Source organism: Lygodium microphyllum, chromosome 8 (genome assembly GCF_053477565.2).
Source record: "Lygodium microphyllum isolate KBCC chromosome 8, Lygodium_microphyllum_v1.1.10, whole genome shotgun sequence".
Taxonomy (NCBI): domain Eukaryota; kingdom Viridiplantae; phylum Streptophyta; class Polypodiopsida; order Schizaeales; family Lygodiaceae; genus Lygodium; species Lygodium microphyllum.
In genome coordinates this window covers 138,065,197-138,088,208 of record NC_141142.1, presented here as the reverse complement: position 1 = coordinate 138,088,208, position 23,012 = coordinate 138,065,197, and the positions used below count along the sequence as shown (strand labels likewise).

Sequence of the window (23,012 nt, the reverse complement as noted above, 5' to 3'; positions counted from 1 at the left end):
GCCCACCAAATTAGTGTCTTGACAACAAAACCATGCTATCATCCTTCCTTCTTAGAAAGTGGTAATTCACTAATTACAACTTAGTTACAACATTAACATTTGTTGCAAAATTAAGAAATGCAAATTAACTACAATCTTGGACAAAAAAACACCCAATTGACTCCGAAACTAACGCCTCTTTTGGTATTTTTTAAACTTAATTAAAAAAAATTAATATATAATGATATTCTTCCAATCTCTTTCTGTATTCCAACTCCCCTTGTTTTAATATAATTTGCCCCTTGTTTCAAGCAATCAATTGACCTTCACCTGCTTTGATGAAAATAAAAAATGCTTCATATTCATTGGTTTGCTAGTCCCTTCACTTGAATTAGACTGAAACAGCTTGAACCTTGTTGAATCCAAGTCTGAGTCTCAATTCTCGACACACTTCTTGAGACTACTACTAAACCCTAGGTAACTGCTGCAAATTAAGATTTACAACAAATAAATTTGAAATTTCTCAATCTCTGACAATCTCAAGGCTATAATCTTCGGAGCAAGATTATAAAAAGATTGGAAGATAAGAGAATACTGAGGAGAGAAAATTCAAACTTGCTTCGCAAATAACTTTAAAAAAGTAATCATTTACTACAATAGTCATATCTCAATAGCTTATAGATGCAAAGAACTAAAGAAAATCAATCATTTACTACTGCTACCCTATCTCAACAGCTTGTAGATACTGCCACTTGTTGAATGGTCTTCTCATACCCCTTATTGCCCCAAAAGGTCCTCCAATGACTGTAGATCAAATCAATAACATCTCCTTCTCTCTTGAAAAATGAATACACTAAAATGCCTCTCTCTAGCCTCTAAAGGCGTTTTTTAATCTTACATGTGCATTTTTAACAAGTATCAAACTTTTCAATTAGTTTTTTCAACATTATTCATAATGAAATATTAATTTTTAATCTTTAAATACTATAAATTAATCTAATAATTATTTCAATGCCCAAAAAAATAATTTGAATGGCCAATAACTAAATTGACTAAGCAACTTCTATTCGTATATATCTCTACGACATCTTTGAAGATCAAATTGATATTAAGTACCATTAAACGCTACTTTCTTAATGTCACCAATTGACACTTATTACCAAATGAATGACCTAAGCTAACAACTAGCATCAGATTTCAACAAGTATATATGCGACATAACTTATAACAACTTTTACCTTTGACATCTCGTAATTTCCTTGGGTCTTGAGCTTGTAAATTTACTTTGTCCCTAGTTACACCTCAAAATGTGCAATATTTACTTAACCATCTAATTAAAAACTAATTCACATATTAAGTGACGCTTCAAAAATACATATCCTCATCATGAGAAAAACTATCTATGCCAAAAAGATAGCAATACCTAGCTTCAAGAGTCACAAAAAAATCCTAACTAGCATAAACATACCTAATATCTTAAGGATTCTTATTTTACCTTTCAAGAAAAGATGCCATGTCTTCTTATTAGTGGAAATCTCCTTGGCATGCTTACCCTAGTTCTAGACCAACAAGTGCTGCACAATTTGGCAATGGAACAAACCATCTTATAGCCCACTAGTATGTATACATGGTGTCTTGGACATTGCAATGGAACAAACGAACACATAGACAATAGGAAATATATATTAATCACTAAGAAAAAAGAAAAAGTAACCATGATTATTTTATGATATAATGCAAGCCATCCTTCTACCATTGAGGCTTTCATCAAGCAACCCCAACACACTAGCTTGCAGGCCGATAGAGTGATGCCCCCCCCCGCCCCCAAAAAAGCAGCACACACTCCAATTTAGTGATGATTTTTGCACAAAAGATGCAGCATTTTTAGCCTCATAATTTAATTCCAAGAAAACTGCAAAATTTAAGATTACAAATTTCTGAATTAAGAGATTTTATGAAGTACTCCACGAATACTCATACACCCTTGGATTCTGCATAACACTTGCTTGATAAGAAGATGTATCACCATACACCTGTCACCCCTCATTTCATTCTGTAGTGCCCAGAGAATATATCCGTAGACATCCAAGTTAAGCTCCCTCCAAAATGTCAAATGTTGGCCGAGCTTCTAGAATCACAATTGACCTGGCCATAACATGTGCTTACTTGGGAGCAGGCTGCTTGGTAGCAAGAAGAGGTTCAAGGGATTCCACAACCTCTTTCATGCTAGGCCTGTTCCTGGCTTCAGGGTTTAGGCACTGATAAGCCACAGCTGCAGCTTTCTGAACTCCCTTTGTTGAGTATTGATCTTCCAGCCTCAAATCGATGATGCGCAGCACTTTCCGCTTGTCATTCAAGTGAGGTCTGGCCCATTCCACCAAGTTCTGCTCACCACCTGGTCGGTTTTTGTCCACAGCTCGACGACCAGTAAGAATCTCCAACAAAACAACACCAAAGCTATAGACATCACTTTTGGCAGTCAGATGCCCTGCACATGGCAATCAACATATAAGATCGACTAAGTAAAGCAAAGCCACTAATACCCATTTTTCAATATGCTTCAAGAATTTGACTTCACCCACATCAAAACTTTAGGTTACAAGATCCAAACCCTACAATAATACGTTACTCTTATCTCATGGATTCACCAAAAATATGCTGCTTTTCTCTTATGGACTTAAAAGACCTGTTGCAACATATTCTGGGGCAGCATAGCCGTATGTTCCCATCACTCGAGTAGAGACATGTGTCCGATCTCCTGTAGGGCCATCTTTTGCAAGCCCAAAATCTGAGAGTTTTGAATTGTAGTGCTGAAAAGTGTGTACAAGGTAGTCAAAGACCTTGTCTTCAAACAACAAATACAATAATAACACTGGTTTCAGACAATGAACATGCTAAGCCCAATAATCAAGCCCTGCACTGTAGAAAGTGATGTTCCTCTAGCACTCTTACAAGAAGTCTAACTCCTAGTAGCCTGTAGTTAATCTGCAGTCCCACACCCACAAAGCAAAGTAAGCAAATCAAACAACTTAAAAGCAGCTTACAGTGTCCAGTAAGATGTTTGAAGCTTTGAAATCCCTGTAAATAACGGGCCTTCTGGCATCATGTAGAAAAGCAAGACCTTTGGCTGCTCCAACAGCAATTTTCAATCTGACTGCCCAGGGTAATGTTGGGCTGTGTTGGCCCCCTGACACAAAGAGAGTTACAAACATGATGCATCAGAACACAAACATGCAGTAAGAGCCAGCAACTGCAGTTATCTTAATATAAAAAGGCCTTGAAGTTGCACCTAGCACTTACTGCGGAAAAGATGGTTTTCCAAACTTCCACGAGGCATATATTCATAGACTAGCAGTCGATGTTCATCCTCAGCACAAAAACCAATCAGCTTAACAAGATTTGGATGATGTAGTGCACCAAGAAAGTGTACCTCTGCCTAAACTTAAGAAAGGAAAAGTCAGTCAATTATTAATAACATCAACTTGGTGCTTGTTAATTTCATAGCTTTATGATTGTCGTGCCAACTCAATTTCCACCAAGAAAGACAGCTTACCAGCCATTCTCTGTGCCCTTGCATTCCCTCAAGATTCAACTTCTTTATGGCTACAACAATTCCCTGTCCAGGGCGGGTGGGTACAAAAGTTTGCTCATCAATAAATCCTTTAAAAACACAGCCAAAACCTCCCTCACCCAATAAACTGTCAGGCCGAAAATTGCGAGTGGCAGCTCTCATATCACCATAGGAAAAAGCATGCAAGCTACCACCCTCACTAGCAGATTGCCATGATTTGCCTTCATTCTCTCTACGATCGGACTCATCTTTCGAGCTGCCATTTCTTGCCTTCAATGAAGCTGCAGAAAAAGTAAACCATAGTTCATTTGTTTGCAAGAAAATAGACAGGACATCAATTCAATCCCAAGGAAGGGCCACTTAATGTATGAGACCCACAAAATCTAGCATAAGTTATGTCATAAACATAAGTTATAATAGCTACCATTCATATATTTGTAGTGTTATCCAACATGATGCAACAGTTAATGACAAGAAAAATAAAAGGACTCCCTTAATCTCTGCTGCCAGCCTCCACATCTACAAGAAGAACAGTGCCTAGTGTCTCCAAGTTCCCAAGAGGAACACATATAGGCCAACCCCATTTGAAGAGGCCTTGTCGAAGGACATGTTCTGATTGATCCTAGCCACTGGCCAAGGAGACTTTGAATAAGGTGTTGCCAAGGCCTAGGAGGATGAAATGGCCTCACTCGGCACAAATGAGAAAGGCATGAAGTGGATGAAGGTAGACTGGTTTCAAGAAAAGTATATGCTCCAGTATATTTGATGGCATAGGATTGATCACAACCATAATCACAATCGTAGCCATGATCAAGAGTTCATCAGCAAAATGATCAGCTACGAAAGCCTCTGTCACAAGAAACATAGATCTGGACTGTAATGTCTGTCAGGAGTGGTGCAGCAGTGGAAGCATAGACAAGTGCTGAAATAAACTGCTGAACAGAAGACAAAACAACACTGCAAAAGAAAAGAACTAAGAGATGTGCTCAGGAAATGGAATCCATATACCAAACACGAGACAGTTGTGTACAACAGTGAGTCACTAGCTGCGTGGGCACTAGCATTGGCTCCTCTCTCCAACAAAGTCCACCTAATAAATGATGATGACTGAAGAGGAGGAGGAGCCTCACAATAAATAGGCCATAAATAGCAGCTGGTCTGCTGGCCGACTAGCATAAAATGCCACAAATAAATCACTAAAATAATGCCTAAAATAGCGATGACATGCCCAACCCTAATAGGCATGCACAGACTCGCACATGAGCTAACAAACCTACTAACACCCTCTCTCAAAGCATGGGTGATTTGATACAATACAATGATACAATGATAATGACTCATCACAGTCCATACAACATAGAACCACCAAAGTAGAACCTGGATACCCGAGTTGTGCCTCGAAGAGAACCTGATGTCGATGTTGATTGTACCAACTCTTAAAAATAGAGAAGAACCGCAACATGTCACCATCTTGTCAAAAATGCCTCTAAACATACATGACTATGGATTTGTAGCCAATCCACCAAAGTGTCCCCTCACGTGAGCTCAAGACTAGGAGCAAAGCTCACTCTCTGTCAAATACCAGCCCATCATAAACCTGGATGGCAATCCCAACTCCAAGATTTGAACCTGCAAAACTTCAGTTGATGTGTGAGGGATGTTCTGCTCTGGAACTTGTGCACCTGTATACCTATATAGATCAAGTCCCTCTTTGGCACAGGAGAGTTGTGAGGGATAACCACATCACCTGGACTAGAAAGCAACAAAGGAAGGGACAGCCAAGCTCTTTCCTCAATCTAAAGAAGCAGATTCCCTTCTGTGCCCTGGACTTCTCCTTGGCCAGTGTAACATGCTAGCCTATAGGCTATCCAGGCACGTTTTTAGTGGTCCATCGAGAGATGAATCTAAGCCACACCGCCTGGTACTCCCATGGAATGTTACGGGGTTTGTTGCCTAGGGTTTCTCGAGTCCGCCTCGCAACAGAATCTTCGCGGCTGAAGCCACTGGGATCGACCTGAAATTTGGGTTCCTAGTGGTCAAGGTCTCCTGACAGCATTCTAGCATCAGTCTTGGACATCCTACTTTATACAGAGATACCCAAGCCAAAGCAGATCCATGCCGCAATTGGTTCAAAGAGAATGGAAAACGAGATGAATGCGCCGCTCAACCTCTCTACCCGTAGGGCATAGTCCCATTCCAATCCCCTAAAACGGCATGAATCGAGATTCTAACCTAACAATTTCTAAGGGTCGGACGTCGATAAAACCTTATGAGAAGTCTCCCAGTTCTCTAGGACCACCCTGTCGTAAGGCGGACCCGTCGAGGGTTCTGCCCACCCGCTTCCCTTAATAGGCGTTCTTTAGTTATTTAATTAGGTCCTACCACATTTATGTGTGACATTTAAAATCAGCTTCCTTAATTAAGCCTTTTAGTGAACAGGGTTCATTCGCATAATTTATAGCATCAATACGAAAATAGAGCAAGCAATCCTTTAGACAAACAAGTTCCTTAACTTATCTTCAAGTTAATCTTTGCCTCTTGCCCATACAACAGAAATTAGATGTCCTTTTTGCCCTTCAGAAGTAGCTAGTCCAAATCACATAGTACCACAATCTCCATCCTTTATCTAGAATAGGATCTTCCAACGCCACAAACATTGGGGTCACGGAGGTCTTTCAACTCCATTCCAGACTTGGCAAGGGGTGTCCAGAGCTCCCCTGACCCGCAAGCTACCTAAGAGTGAAACATTATTCCCGTGGTTGGCCTTTTTACCACTCGACCTTCGGCCCATGAATCAAGCAGTGCCCTTTTCAGGTTGATGATCCGCGGTGCGATCATGGAGGTGATCCACCCGTGCAAAGAACCTTGCCTTTATTAATTCATTTAAGAATCAAGCACAGTCAAGGCAGTCAGCTCTAATATCATCTTTCAAGAAAACATTCCTTTATCCCCATGGCAATTTGTCATCACAAACCCTTGCCATGAATTTACCATCAATCACAAGCACTTGGAATAATCATCCAAACGACAATCTAACAATCAGTCGAATGTAAAAGCATTTAGAATATTGTTTGATCAACCAACAAAACCAATTGTATTTTTCCAAACAATGCAAAAATAGACGCGATAACATTTTCATCTGCATATTCACTCTCCCCCTTGGGATCTAAAAGCGATACTATGCAAAATTTTACTTAACACTCCCTTCCTTTATCTAAGGCATATGTTAAGGTCTCATAAAACTATACAAGATGTAAGTTCTATTGATCACTTACATTAATCGACAATCCAATCTTCTTCCCAACAAGTATCAAAGTATCGGTCTTTCCTTTGAGCTCTCTACTTGCCTTTGAGACCGGGAGTTGTTTGTATCTAGCCTAAGCTCAAATTGGATTGATGAAAGTAGTAGTTATCAGACAGATCTCAAGGCATCTTAGTTTTAATCCTTATGATCATTGTTTGTACTAACTACGCGCATCATCAAGATCCCAATCTATCAAACATGAGCTATCAGTTTGTGATATTAGCAAGAGCTTGAAAAAACATCTAGAGCTTCAGAAATGAATTTCTTTTAGACTAGATTACCTACCATACAATCCATCACATGTGCAAGCTACAACATATACCTTCGATGTGGTGAAAACATACCTACTATTTGCAAGAAAGAGGAGTCGACAATACTTTGGAACCTTATATGTTGTTTACGCTATGTATAAATTTATCGCATAGCATCCATGTGTAATTATCTTCTCTTGATACATACATTTTGAAAACTCAATCTTTCGAATATTTGAGATGAAATTCATCCTTTTCAATGAACTATTCTCATGTGGTATGGGCCTAATGTATCTCATGCGGGAATCAAAGCAAGCATCTAACAACTTGGAAATGTATTACTTATATCCGGTACTGTAGTTGTATTAACAGTTATGCCCTCGCCCGAAGCTTCATTGCGGGTTGTGGGATTACTATCTGCACGTGACATTCTCCGCTTGGGGGCCATTCTCGATCTTCCTCTCTTTAAATGCGACCCCCCCACAGGGACTTCAGCAGCCTCTTACTCAATAGAGGGGCAAATGGGGAAAAAAGTTCATGGGATAGAAGGAAAGGGAAGGAGGAGATGCGTGTGATCTCCCTCTAAGGAGGGGAAAAAAAAACCCTTCTAGAACCCTTCCTCTCCCTCACCCTCTCTCTCTCTCTCTCTCTCTCTCTCTCTCTCTCAGTAGCAAGCCACGTATCTTCTCCTTCCTTTTTTGTTTTGATGGGGATGGGGGATTTTATAATGGGAGATGGAGGAAAGGTGGTATGGGGTGGTGATAGTAGTGTCTCACCCCACCCACCACCTGTCGGTGTGGTGTATGGCGGCGGGGATTCTCAACCCCCCAGGTGACTGTGGACTGACCGAGAGGCTTAGGGAGGCAGCAAAAAATTTTCAAATAATTTTGATTTATTTATTTTTTTAAGGTGTGATGCGACTGCACTCGTTACATACTCAACATGGCACAAAAAAATAACACAATATGTGAGCTCAAGGTATACTCTTGTATTATTCAATCCAAAAAGCGGGACAACATAGACACATCCCAGGACTACATCCTCGTGACGCCACACATAAGAGGGTTCACCACTGGGTATAGAAAATCACACGTAGTGTGGAAACAAGGCAGGGCTTTGAGTCACTACTACTCCCTATATAGGTGCTTCCAGTGATAACAGCATGGTATAGCTACAAAGCCCTTACACTCACCCTCGCTTACTCGATTGTTATCCTCAACAATCTAAGGGTAGCGTTTTTATTTTACTCATCCGGGGTCTTAACACAGCTTTTCCTATCAAGCTGATCAATGTCTGCCTGTCTATATGACCACGGGGTCTTAACACAGTCTATACTATCAGACTGACCAATGTCTGCCGCACTAGGACTTAGGGGTCTTAACACTGCCTTTTCTAGCAAGCCGGTCAGTGTCTGCCCATCTAGACTTGTTTTTGAGGCTTTGTTGAATTTATTGATGTTGAAATTACCATGCGGGTCCACCCTCGACTCAATTACATTTGAGGAGTGGAGACATATTGGGGTCTAAGATTGAGAACCGCTTTGTTTGGTTTGGAGAGGCTCAAGTGTCATTGAAAGGAGCAGGGGGGTTCTCCTCGAGCCAAAGGGCGAAGGCATTGATCCGGGTTTTTTACAAACCGGATTTCTATCACAAAATGCTTCTCGATTATGATAATTCTAGCAAATGGAGGAAACAAGTTCTTAGGAGGGATGTCGATGTAAAGGCTAAAAGGGATAGTTATCTTAGTGAAGATAAAAATGGATTACACCCAGGAGTTGAGTGAGTGCATAGATTTTTCAAAGGCCTAGCCTCAAACTACACATGGGTTCCGCCTGCATCACTAAGATTTGGAATCTATCACCATCATTAGAAGACACGACACCCTAGTACAAAAGTCAATATCCACATCATGGTATTATTTAGATCTTACATAAAAGCTTACAAGCATGAATCCCTTCTGTTTTATATGTATTTATATATATATGGGGTACTAAAGTCAAAGCAGCTTTTGGAAGCCGTTTTTATAATCTCAATAACTCCCAATAAAACACGAATTTCAAAAAGATTCCCGCATAGCCCGATCGGTTTCGACCTGATCTACAAAGTTACAGAAGAAACTTTTTTCAGATTCTTCACCGATTTGAAGTTACGAAGGCGCTGACTGCTAGCTACATGCAATTTTCTTCTCTCTTTCACCACACCAACTTTTCATTCTATCCTTCTTATAAATATATTATAATAATGTGATTTGGGCACCCACCTCTTGTAATCTAGCTCACTTTCTCTATTTTGTCTACCACCACCCTTGGCTTCTTGCATGATGACCAAGGTGGGGACTTGTGCCATCCACTATTCTCCATATTTTCAAAGATGTCATACATCATCTAGGATTATGTTAATCAAGAAGATTAGCTTAATCTAATCTCTCATGGAGGCTATATAAGGAGCCCTGGAGAGGAGGACAAGGGGAGAATGACAATGACAAGCACATGAGACCACTCTAGAATACCCTCATGCTAGTCCATCTCTTTGAGGTAAGCTATGAGTAAGTTCTTTTATTATATAGCATAATGGCAAGCTTCCTCTACCTCTTCTCCTCTTGTCTCCCTCTCTTCTCATCTTCTCATTCCATGAATACATAATGGCAAGCTTCCTCTACCTCTTCTTCTCTTGCCTCCCTCTCCTCTCATCTCTCTCTCTCAAATTCTAATATGGTGTCAATTTTTTGTACCCCCGGGCTGAGGAGTTCTCAAGCTACGCTCTACAACTTCTATGAAGAAAGAAACATCTAAGGAATTATCATCTTCTTCAACGAGTGTTTTGTCAAGGAATCACTAAGGAGCAATCTTCATCAAACCATATTCAAGGAATTCATTGCTCAAAAGTACCACGATAGTCTCCAAAATAAGCTCAAGAGAAGAAAAATCTTTATCGGCAAACGACACGTATACGGGTAAAGCAAGTTAATTACAAACACCCTTCTTTACTTCAAGAGAAATCTTGCTCTCATCAAGTCTCTAGGTCAAGGCATTGTGTTGAGTGCTTGGTGTCTAGTGTAAAGACACTCCCTAAGGAGCCTCGTCTTCAAGTAGTGAAGGCGCTTTCAAATTTCGGAGATTAACAAGTTTTTGGAGGGTGAATTACACATCAATGGTGTGCGGTATTGGCGAGAGGCTACATATGGTAATGCACTTCAACTACTACTAGCAAAAAGACTCAAAGTAATTGAGAAGGTAGCTATCGAAGCCTATGAACTTTACAAGGCTGACGATGGTCACACCAAAGCTACGCTAATCAGTGGTGAGCAAATCCTTCGCATCTCTCGAATGGTGGGATCTAAGAGGCCAGAGCTTCAACAACACGCTTCATGAAAGTTTGTAGTGGAAATTTGTAGTTAATGCATAAATGACTACTCCTAATTTCTATGACTTTTAATCGGTTCAAAACATTCGAGTGGATGTGTACATTAGTAGAAAGATACATTTTCAGCAAAGGTTGATTTTTTATTTTGGGGCTGAGAGGTTGAGAGAGATCTTGTTGTCCCCTGATTCCATAATATTTCCTATTTTGGATTATAACATCTTCTTTAATGTGCACATATTCATTCTACTCTAAGTGTATCCCATGAACCATAGGGATTTGTACAGATCTATCCGTCCACTTGCTAGGCAAACCGTGCATATAATAGTTAGCACAAAGCACAGGTTTCAAAATATCATAAGGGGCTTCTTGGGTCCTCATCGTCTTGCTGAGATAAATGCATCTGTGAATCCATTTATTCTACCCTTAATAAGATATAACTTAGGCCTAGACGTGTTCATCTTTATTTTGTATTGAGCTAGATCAACATCTTCCTATCATGGCTTTTCCAAGTTTTTTTCGGCACAAAGGAGAGAAAGCTCTAGACTTTCTGGATGACTTAGAAATGGTCTTCCTAGTCACAGGTCGAGACGATGAAGCAACCAAAGTACGAGCCTTCTCTTTAGTTCTAAAGAATGATGCTCGAGTGTGGTAGGAAGCTCTTCCGAAGACTACAGATCTCAAGACCGCATTTTTGCACAAGTACCAAGATACAGAGCCATCTGAAGATATTTGGAGACAGCTCTTAGATCTTCACCAAATCTTACCAGGAGAGTACCAAGCATATAAATGCATGTTTATAAAATTGTGGGATAAATAGACAGCCTTCTTAACCGAGAGAGAAAGAGTACCTGATTGCCTTAAGAAAGATTGTTTTCTAGCCGCACTCCATCCTCTACTAAGGGAGAAGGTCAAAGGAAAGTTTTCCGCATCCTATGAAGAATCAGTCACTTATGCCAGGGAGAAAGATAGAAAATTGAAGTATCAAGCCCAGTTCAAGAGGGAAGTTGAGCCCATGCAGGTTTTGCCAACCATTCCAAGGCCTAGAGAAATAGCAGAGTCCCCACCCGAGCTAGAGATGCCACAACAAGAGCTTCTACAACGCATTACTAATCAACTTGAAAGCCTTTCGTTGAATTTAGTGCAATGAGTACCGCCCGCTCCCCTCAGAAATGAAGAAAATCGAGGTCCAAGAAGACAAGAAAGAGAGTATATTTGCTATAATTGTGGAGAGACTGACCATGGTATGTACTTTTGCCCTCATCCCAGGCGCTTGCCAGAAAATGGGTTCCAACCAAGGAGGGGACAACAAGTGACACCACCTAGGGAGAGGCTTGTTCCACCGAATCTAGGGCCTCCACCACCAGTTCAAGTTCTTCAGCATCCTCGACCACTTGCAGAGGTACCGCCCTTGCCTGTCCAGCCGCCAAAGAATCATGATGTAAGAATGATCAGTTTGAATGAGAGTGATGTCAAAGGAAAGGCCAAAGTAGCAAAGGTTGAAGCAATGCCAGTGAAGAAAGCCCGTAGAATTGAGAGGATGGAGCGTACACCACCAAAGGAGATTGAAAATATGAAAGAGGAGGCAGAGTCTTCAAAGGCTGCAAAGACACGCGGCAGTAAAAAGAAGAGAGCTCGCTCACGCCGACACATTGAGCCAGATGATTTTTCATTGGGTAAAGGTACTATAGCTTATGATTTGCTTGCTGATGTGAGGGATCAAGGGCCAAAAATTTCATGGCCACAATTACTACATCTATCTCCAACAGTACGGCGACAATGGTCAAAGATGGTAAGCATTAGACCCATGAAGAATAGACATGTGAATGCAATCCAGGCTAGAAAGACGAAAGATATTGTGCCTCTAGTGAAAGCTGAAATCAATGGGCAGAGAGTATCAAAGACATATGTGGATGGAGGTGCAGAGATTTGTGTCATGACGGAAAAGTTAATGCATCGTTTGGGATTAGAGGTAAATGAAACTACTGAATTTGGGGCCAAAATGACTAACAATGTAGTAGTGAGGACTCTACTCGGGTCTGCCTAGCTGATTTGTTGACCCATAGATGCCATCAAAAGAAGGAAAAAGAGAAGGGAAAGGTAAAAGAGGAGACACCTCCTCTTCAGGAGCCGCCACAGGTGGAGAATGCCCATGCCCTCTACTTCGATGGGACCTACAAGCGTATTAAAGACAGAGTGGCAGCATGAATAGTGGTGTTCAGTCCCGAAGGTAACAAACTTTATGGAGAAAGTATCAGCTTGGAGGATGTCCATTCTAACAATGAGGCAGAATATCAAGCCTTACTTGTAGGTTTGAGGTGGTGTCTCTCACATGGTGTCACTCGACTTAATGTTTTTGGGGATTCTATGCTAATTGTTAAGCAAATGAAAGGAATCTAGGCTTGTAAAAATGATAACTTAGCAGTGAAAATGAGATAAGCTAAAACTCTCATAAGGAAGCTAAAGAAAGCCCAAATCTATTTTGTACCAAGGCGCACAAACGGCGACACAGATGCTCTAGCAGCTGGAAAATTGAAAGAGGTAATGGTGGGCGTCATTGCAGTAAAGCTTTCCTTGTTTCAGGGTAAGTTTCAACTACAAGATGTGCTTTATTTTCTTGAGCATGGTGAGGAACCTACACATATGAGTAAGAGTGAGAAAAGGTGGCTGGCTACTAAGGCCACTCAATATCGCTTGATAAATGATATGTTGTATTGCAAAGGAAAGGATGCAGTGCTTAGAAGGGTACCAACAGCAAAGGAGATTATGGATGTAATTAAGAGCTGCCATGAGGGGGTTTGTGGCGGACATTTTGCTCAAGAAATAACCAGCAGGAAGATTCTTCAGGCTGGTTTTGTGTGGCCTAGTCTACATCGAGATGTGCAACATTGGTGCCGCACTTGTGATAATTGCCAAAAGGCCGGATCAAGGAAGCTAGTGCATGAGGAACAAAATCCCATAACTACATATGGCCCATTTGAGAAATGGGGGATTGATGCAATAGGGCCACTCCCACGAACTCAGTCTGGCAAGGAATACATTATAATGGGTGTGGACTACATGACGAGGTGGGCAAAGGCTTCAGCAACTAGTAGAATCACAGCCCAAGAAGTGGGAAAATTTGAGTTTGAAAACATTTGTTGCACGTTTGACACACCTTTGGAAATTCTTTGATCGGGATCCTGGGTTTAGGGCGAATCTAATAGAGAAGCTAATGGAAAGACTAAAAATCAAGCGCAAGCATTCTACTCCCTACTACCCACAGTGTAATGGTTTGGTCGAAAAAAGTGAATGGGCTGATTTGTAAGATAATTACCAAGCATGTACACATGCATCCCAAACACTGGGATAAAAAATTAAGTGCAGCTTTTTGGGCCTACAGGACTTCATTCAGAACCTCACTTAGCTATACTCCATTTCACCTCGTCTATGGCCAAGAGGCTTTGCTTCCTATAGAGGTGGAACTAGTCAGTTTGCGTGTTTTAGTAGCCAATCGAGAGAAGAATCAAGATAAGAAGTTAGAGAAAAGGATCTTGGATCTAGAGAGGCTGGAGTTAGACAGAGAAGCAGCAGTCCAACACTATTCCATGCAGGCTGAAGAGAGGAGGAAGACATTTAATAAGAAGCTGGCTAGCAAACACATAAGGGAATGATCACTTGTGCTACACTATGATAACCGCTTTGATAACAGAAAGGATGCTAAACTTGTGTTCAAGTAGGGAGGGCCATTCATGGTCATAAGAAGATATCCAAATGGCAGCTATAAGCTAGGTGACATGGATGGGAGAGTTCACAAGACAAGGATAAATGGATGACGACTCAAGCCTTATTTTCAAAGAGATAGGGACACTATGAAGCAGTCATTTGATGAAGAGCCACCAATGAGGGAGTGCAGTCCTCCCTGCTCTATTGGACCATCATTAGCAAGCTAGAGGCATGAATGCCTCTAGCCTAAGGGAAGGGCAAATGATCTGGGTTTTTTACAAACCGGATTTCTACCACAAAATTTCGCCAAAACCCCTATCAAGAGCCTTACCATATCACTTTGGGTTTACTCTTCAAGCACTAGGTATGCTATATTGCTTCTCAATTATGATAACTCTAGCAAATGGGGGGAACAAGTTCTTAGGAGAGATGTCAATGTAAAGGGTAAAAGGGATGGTTATCTTAGTGAAGATGGAAATGGATTACACCCAAGAGTTGAGTGAGTGCATAGATTTTTCAAAGGACTAGCCTCCAACTACACATGGGTTCCGCCTGCATCACTAAGATTTGAAATCTATCACTATCATTAGAGGACACGTCACCCTAGTACACAAGTCAATATCCACATCATGGTATTTATTTGGATCTTACACAAAAGCTTACAAGCATGGACCTCTTCTGTCACATGCTTATATGTATTTATATATATATGGGGGACTAAAGTCAAAGTAGATTTTGGAAGCCATTTTTTATAATCTCAATAACTCCCAAGGAAACGCGAATTTCAAAAAGATTCCCGCGCTGCCCGATCGGTTTCAACCTGGTCTACAAAGGTTCAAATGCTTCTGTCATTTTTAGGGTTTAGCAGACTGAAGAGTTCATTCATAGTTTTGAACACTCTAGAGCTGGTTGGAGACCAGCAATGAAGGTGTTAAGGCCATTGTGCACCCATGGTTTAGTTATATCAAGGAAAATCACTGAAATAAAGCCATTTGTAACCAATTTCGATCATATTTCAATAACCTAAAGAAATACCAAAAGGAGCACGAAGCTTTGGGACCAATAAGTGTCAAAATGCAGTGCAAGATCACTCTAGCTCCAGTTGTGTGTGGAGCTTTCTTGCTGAATTTACTGTTAAGCTAAATTAAGTGTCTACTAAAATATGGTTTACTAACCTTTGGGCTTCCAAAGGCCGGTTTCATCGTCTAAGTTCACTCGTCATATTCATACACTTATGTTTTCTCTACAAACCCTACATATTCTCACAGCCCAAGCATATGCATACCCTCTAGATGATGTGGGCCAACTCCAATGCATCAAAACTCCTGTTGAACAACCGCCATATTCATCTAAGTTTCTTCCAAGTTAGCATCCTTGTGAGCAATGTTGCATAGAAATGTGTTTCTTACAAATATGAAACATTTCTAAATGTTTCATACTTGTGAACTATGTTTTTTAATACCTGATTGAAACGTTCCTTCAAAAACTTGTTCATCTAAATGGATGATGGCTTGATCATGAATAATGATTCATTGATCAATCATAATCCAAAAACTTCTAACTTGGTAGGGTGTCCATCAAACCAAACGCAAAAAGCATAATTTTCACAGCAGCTCAGCCTCTAATATCATAGGTGAGCCCCATGTAATCTCATAGACGAGGTCAGTGTTCCCTCCACCCATATAATTCAGCAGCAGCAGTGCCACGAGTCCTTGATACAAGGATGTGAGAGACAATGCCCAAGACATACACACAGTTGTAGTGGAACGCAATGCTCAAAGACTACAAAGGGTCGGACAAAGTCTGATGGTAAGCACAAGGGCTGAAACTAGTAGCTCTAGCAAACCAGTGAGAGACCCCATTAAACTAGAAGAGGGGAGGCATTTTTGTGTGATCAGGCGTCTGCTCATGCCCAATCCACTCTGCAGTTGGCCAGGAAAGACTCCTCCTGCCACCCAGCTGCCATGTGGAAGCCATCTGTCTGCCATGGTAAGGACATCTCTGGTGTTACCCCATAGTGACGAGCAGCTGGGTGGCCAGTATTTTCTGGCACCTGCATGTAATTTTAAGTCCATACAGATGGCTTTCTATAATATCATTTTTCTCTCTCTGCTCCCTGTTCAAGTAGGTTTTCAAAACCATTACATTCTTCATCCCAACCCTGCATTGCAGGTGTATACTGGATTTTCCTGCACAGAGCCACCAGCATGCACGTCTGCCCAACATCTAGGCAACAGAACTGGTAAGGAGATATGTCTTCATTTGCAGATGCATTTCCTGATGGGAAGTATTAATCCACCCCACCACCATGTTCACATCAGAAATACATGAAAGCTCTTGCTGAATATGATTTGTATCACTGAGTAACACCTTATTCATCCAAATTTCAGTAAAGATGTCATCATTCCATACCTTTCCCTGTTTTTTTTAAAGCCAGATATGCATTTGATATTCAGCCTGCATGTGAGCAGCAGGTCCCACCCATGAAGCAAGTGCAGAGTAATTCAGAATAAACAGCAAACAGCAGATTTGGCAACCTTAACACCATCATCTTCATGGCTAACTAGGTGGATGCATGAATTTTAAATTTACTTTAAATTATGCAGTCCTGGAAACCTTAAAAAAGGCATGGATTGGGTTGACTATTCATTGGAAGAACGCTTCCCGTTGACATTTATCATTCAGAGCATCAAGGTAACGAGTGTTCAAATCCAAGCTCAGAGAAGAGGGCCTCTCAGCACATGGAGATGCAACTGCAAATACACATGTATCATGTTCATGGCCACTTTGCATGTGCATGCTTGGATCTGGGTTTCCTCCAACAGATGCAGTCTTTTGAAACATGAAATAGCCTTCTTCTTTACTGAAGAAACTAATCTCAATTGGAGTTTATCGCTCACATCATTTTTAAAAAAGGCACTCCAATCAAAGCTGAGTAAAAGCCTCTCAATATATGAACATACGGGTGCCAGACAGAGTAAACAATTTAACCTTCCCGTAAAATGTCAAGGGGTTGGGAAAGTGCCTCTTTTTTAAAGGACAAACAGGTTTGATGACTTGGTAGATACTAATACTTCGCATAGGTCTCATCGAATTTCAACTCTGGTTCTCTCCTAAACTCTAGTTCTCTTTCAAATCATTGGCATCATACAACTCCGATGAAGCAAGATGATACTTGTCAAATATGTTCCCATTTGCCTTCTTTAGGAAAGATCGGATGGAAGATATTAAGGTCTCAAAATACAAGCACATAACTTTCAGCCACGGTTGACACTAGACAGAGTAATGCATCACTGCAAGGGCGAACTCGGAACCATCTTATTTTCCCACTTTGTGAGGATAGAACTCGCCCTGCTATTCAGAGCTGCTGCTACGATACCCTAATTGTCCCTGGAGGTTGCAACAAAACGTATCTAGAAAACACAGAATATATCACGGAAAAAACATCAATATGTCCTTGTAATGGCAAGCAAATGACTGCTGACCTGCATTTTGCTTGCTGTCGCCACTACTAACAAACGCGCTCTCCGATTTGATTTCAGAATCAAGGCAATTGCCCATCAAGAAGCCAAGAGCTCAAAAACCTGCTTTCAAAACAAAGGCCAAAGGGATGTATAGCATCCCTACAAGCACCCCAAAATGGTAATCATGCCCCCACCGAGAGGAAATGAGCGCCCATCCTGCCAATTAGGCACTACATGGGTCAACCCCAGAATGGGATCGATTGATACAAAAGGCGAATGTTCAATCAGCAGCCAACCCAGAAGAATGACACAAATCCAAATGCTCGATTGATCTACTTGGCCGCAGAAGAATGATCTCTCGCAAGGGCAATTATCAGAACAGGAAGGCGCTCTCTCTCTCTCTCTAAGTGTACGATTGACTCTCCCTCTCTCTCTCGCAAATACGCTTTGCTAGCTCCTCTCTCCCCCCCCCTCTCTCTCTCTCTCTCTCTCTCTCTCTCTCTCTCGCTGGCTGTGGTAGGAGTATACAATTGACTCTCTTTTCTTCTATCTTTTCCACTTTGACTGTTTTCCTCCCCCTTTCTCCTCTAGGCTCTCCCTCTCTCTCTTTAGATGTTAGCAAATTGCTTGACGCCGGTGGGCCATATCCATTCAATCGCTGCATATTATAATCAAGGGATTAATTAAACATGAAGAGCTCGGACACACGCAGTTCGATATGTGGCTGATTGTGATGTGCCTATGCATGTCTCTAACACCTTGGACTTGCATATGCTTGAGATCCTACCACCGGTGCATTTTGTGATTGAGGGAGTATCCTCAGAAATGAGGGTACATGGTGTGTATCTACTAGATAAGAGCCCCAACACTCTCATAGGTCAATTGATCTACATGGCAAGTGTTGTTTATTTCACTCGATTTTGACCACATGTAGGTTTAGGGTTTGGTGGAGCCCATCCAATGATAGCAACACGAAGAGAGAGAAAGACAAACTTCTACAAACAAAAGGGAGAGACTGTGTATGTCTCCAAATGTTATTTGCCACACGTGTATGAAATCTTATTAGTTGATGGAGTACCCTCGTTTTTAAGGCTACTCTGCAAACTTGAAAGCGTCTCCTTTTTTGGGGGGTGCAAGTTGATATGAATGGGACATGCGCAAGTTATGGTCAAGTATGTCAACTTGCACTGGTCAATTGACTTATGCACATCCCAACTCTAACATTGACAACCAACTAAGCATGCATGTCAGTTTCTCTCTCCTTGAACCATGTGTACTCCACACAGAATTAGTTGGTAAGTGTCTACAACACTAGTGCTTCTCTAAGTAGCATGTGCAAGTCAATGGCCATTGACTTGCACGTGCCCTTGCTCAAACTAGTCTCTGACAAGTTTAAGGTGATAGTCTAATCTTTTTTAAAGCTTGATATTTGTATTAGAAGCAAAAATAAAATCATGAAATAAAAGCAAAGTAGTTTCGAGCAAATTTGGGCTCAAACTTTTTAAAGCCTGAAATTTGTATTAGAAGGAAAAATAAAATCATAAAATAAAAGGCAAAGTAGTTTCAGACAAATTTGGGATGATGCTCAATCTTTGAGATTTGTGTTAAAAGAAACACTAAAGTAGATATTTGAATCAAAGGGACTAAATCCTTATCATTTTCATGGGGAACACCCAAAAACCTTCCCCTAGCAATAAGAAACATGCCTTAGCTTCCGATTTTAAACGAACCTTGTTTAGGGAAGAGATATCATAAGTCTATATGGCACGTTGTTGTGCCGCTATGTGGATATAGTGTGAAAAACCTTGGAATGCACCATCATCCAGCTTTCTTATTAATCTAGAGATTCAATGTCATAATAGTCATTAATGTTAGTGTCGATAGTATGGATTGTTCAAAAATACGATATTTTTGGACCAATTTTAGCCTATTTTTTATCTTATTTCTTAAGAATATCCTAAAAAGGTGTAGTAAACTTCTAGAATAGAGTGATATACAAAAAACAAGTGGCTTTTCAACCAGTTTGGGAGATGTCATGCAAAAAGAGGGGCTTCCAAATTCACGCGATGTACAATTGTAGTTTTTAGGTAGCAAATAGCATTTCGGATGGGAAGAAGAAGAAAGAGAGTTCTAAGAAAATTCTGAGAAGGTTTTATGGGGTTTTATCCCCCTTTCAGAGCCAACAGAACCATCAAATTTGCCATCTGAGCAGCAGAGAAGAAGCTAGTATTTGGTGTGCAGTTTTTGTCTAATGCTTGGAAATTGCTTTTGAGCAGTCCCATATAAGGATTTTGTTTATCTTCTCAAGTTATATCAATACATAGTGCTTTGAATCATTGAGCTTTGTCTTTATCTTGTGTGCCTCTTGGCTATTCTTTTTCTTCTCTTCTATTTCCTTCTCTCTCTGATCCCCATTGGATATGACCTTTCAACTAAAAACCCTCTAACAACGTGTTGAGTGGGCCAAGTGATAATAGTTATTTACAAGTGGTAAAGTTTAAATGACTAGCTATCATTGATCATATTCTATCTTTCATAGCTTGAAGTATCTCTACTACCTTTGTTTCTTTTGATTATGGGAGAGCTTTCCTTTCTTTCTTTGACATATGTACCTAGAGACATTGTAGTGATCTTTTGGCTTCCTCCCTAGCTATGAGCTCTCCTTGACTAACCACCTACAAAAGAAAAACCAAAAAACAATAAAATTTTATTATAGGCCGCACATTTCAAAGATAGAGACTTCTAATGCTACTCCACAACAAGGCAAGGTATAATTCTCTGATAGAAAGGGCGGGGCGATTAGTGCGTACCAAAGGAGGCAAACCGCATGCCCCGCCCCGAGATCCAACTACGAGCTTTTTAACTGCAACAACTTAAATATACACTATTGGAGCTGGAATTACCGTAGTTGCTGGCACCAAACTTGTCCTCCAATGGATCCTTGTTAAGGGGTTTAGATTGTACTCATTCCAATTACCAGACTTGTAAAAGCCCAGTATTGTTATTTATTGTCATTACCTCCCTGTGTCGGGATTGGGTAATTTGCATGCCTACTGCCTTCCTTGGATGTGGTAGCCATTTCTCAAGCTCCCTCTCCGAAATCGAACCCTAATTCTTAGTCACCCATCACCACCATGGTAGGCCTCTATCCTACTGTTACCGTGTTTCCGACCACGTTACCGCAGCATAGAGGAACGGAAACTGGGAAGAAGGAAAAATAGCAAAAAAGGCGCAAGAGCAAAAAAGGCGCCTTGGCTGGCAACCAATCCCTGAAAAATTCAAATATTTGGACACGACCCTCAAAAGGCTTCGGTGTGGGGCCACGGCAATAAAAGGGGAAAAGGCGCACCATTAAAATATGGGAGCGCCCCCAAATCTGTGTAAAAGAGTGCCAGGCTCGCTCTGTGCAAAGTGTATGCATTAGTGGAAATAGGGTGAATTAGAATGGTGGGAAATATGAAAGAGGGCCTAGGCTACGGCCGGCCATGTAAAAGAGGAAAAGGGGATGACCGCCCGGAAGGGATTTAGGGTTTTGTATATAAAGTTGGAAAAATGAATGAGAAGCTCATTCTTTGGTGTGTGGCAAAAGGAGCCCTCTTCTTCTTCTCTTCTTCTCTCCTTCTTGCTTGTGTGTGTGTACTTGAGAGAGGGAGTGTGAGAGTGTGAGAGAGTGAGTGTGTGTGAGGGTGAGGGATCAAGAGGGTGAAGCTCTTCACCATCTCCTCTCTTCTTCTTCTCTTCTCTTCCCTTCTCTTCTCTTGCACACACGGCTATGGAGGATGGAGCTTGGAGATGGAGGAGGCTTGAGGATGCTTGCGCTAGCATCTAGGATCGTGGAGCTACCGGAGTGCGCGGGAGAGGAGGGTACTCGATAGAGCATCAAGGTTAGCTCACTATATTCGTAGGATCGACGGCGCGTCGGCTAGGTGAGAGATAGCCATGAGAGCTCGCTTGGAACGCTTGAAAGAATAAGCGATCCGAGGGTCTTGGCAGTTGAGCGAAAGCTCCCACATTTTGGTTCCGTTGCCGAGACCCCGGATTCAAGCTTGAGCACTTGCGCGCCTCACATCAAGCATCAAAGTAGGGTATTCATCCCCGAAACGGAGCTTGAGATAGGTAGGAGGTTGGGTGCTTTTAATCTTCGGAACAAGTAAGTATTTTGGATATTTTGGTTGTTGATGATTGGAAAGCATGGAGAATCTATTCCAGTTTTTTTATCTTCGATTTTTGTTGCATTTAGCGTAGGTTAGAGCTAGGAGATCGAACCGGAAGAGGGTAGGGTTCACTGTTTCAAAACAGAGTAAAAACAAGGAAAAAAGTCATGCAAATGCGAAAAATGCTTGCCAGTGAGGACTAAGATCAATAAGAGAGGGATCAGGGGTGTCAACACCACAACTGGGAGGGGCATATAAAAACCGGGAGGCCAAGAGAGAACTCATTTGTGCCATTTCAGAGTGAGAGAAAGAGAGAGAGAGAGCTAGGAAGCCCCAGGCCGTGTGATTCGATCGCAGCACCGACGTACTCACCGACCCATTCAGGTATATCAATCCATTCCTCAAATCCCCTAGATGGTATCTGGAGGTGTGTGCTTGTAATAGTTGAGTAAATCGCAAGAACTGGGCAAGATCGGCATCGCGCGGTTTTCGTCGCGCCGTTTTCGGCCCGTCCGAGCTATCGATCCTGGGTCGAGGCCCAGAATCAGCCTTCGGCCCCTCGGCCAGAACCCTAGTCGGCACTCAACCCGTCCGAGTCAACCCATCCGAAAGACTCTCTTCGGACCATCCGAGCCATAAATTTTTGACCACGTGGCACATTCGGCCTGGTGCCGTTCGGCCCGTCCGAGCGACCCGTCCAAATTCCACAATCGGAACTCGGCTACACCCGGGATTCGACCCTCGGCCAACCGCGGTTCGACCTGTCCGAATTAGCCTGTCCGAATCTGTCAACCCGTCATTCGGCCCGTCCGAGTAAAACTCGTCCGAGCCAGATTGGAGATTCCGCCCTTGACCCCATGCCATTCGGCCCTTCCGAGTGACCCACTCGGACCCTACAATTCGGACCACTTGGTCCGAATGTAGCCTTTTGTCAAAGTTGTCAGAAATTTGACCCAACCGGGAAATGCGCATTAGCACAACTTGTCGAAACCCTTCGGGCATTCAGAACTTGATTCTGGCACCCGGGCTAAGAGAAATTGTAGTACACAGCCGCTTAGCGGTAGGCAGTAGACAGTTGAGGGAGCCACGGACTAGAACGCAAGTCGTTGAACCACGAAGACCCGATCGATCAGAAGTGAACAAGGAAACAAACAAGGAACCCTAAACCCTGACTAAACGGCAGGAAAATGGACCCACAAGCCTATCAGGCCAGAAACAAGCAAGA

At 41.8% G+C, this 23,012-nt stretch overlaps 1 pseudogene across 1 annotated transcript; it reads right to left on the bottom strand.

The window, feature by feature from the left end:
- Positions 1-1,899: 1,899 nt before the first annotated feature.
- Positions 1,900-18,135, bottom strand: LOC148032921 (receptor-like cytoplasmic kinase 176; annotated as a pseudogene). Its single transcript, XR_015691687.1, has 6 exons — positions 17,655-18,135; positions 3,533-3,831; positions 3,280-3,415; positions 3,024-3,166; positions 2,666-2,789; positions 1,900-2,467 (listed from the first exon to the last, which is right to left on the bottom strand). The product of XR_015691687.1 is annotated as a receptor-like cytoplasmic kinase 176 (transcript).
- Between the last annotated feature and the right edge of the window lie 4,877 nt (positions 18,136-23,012).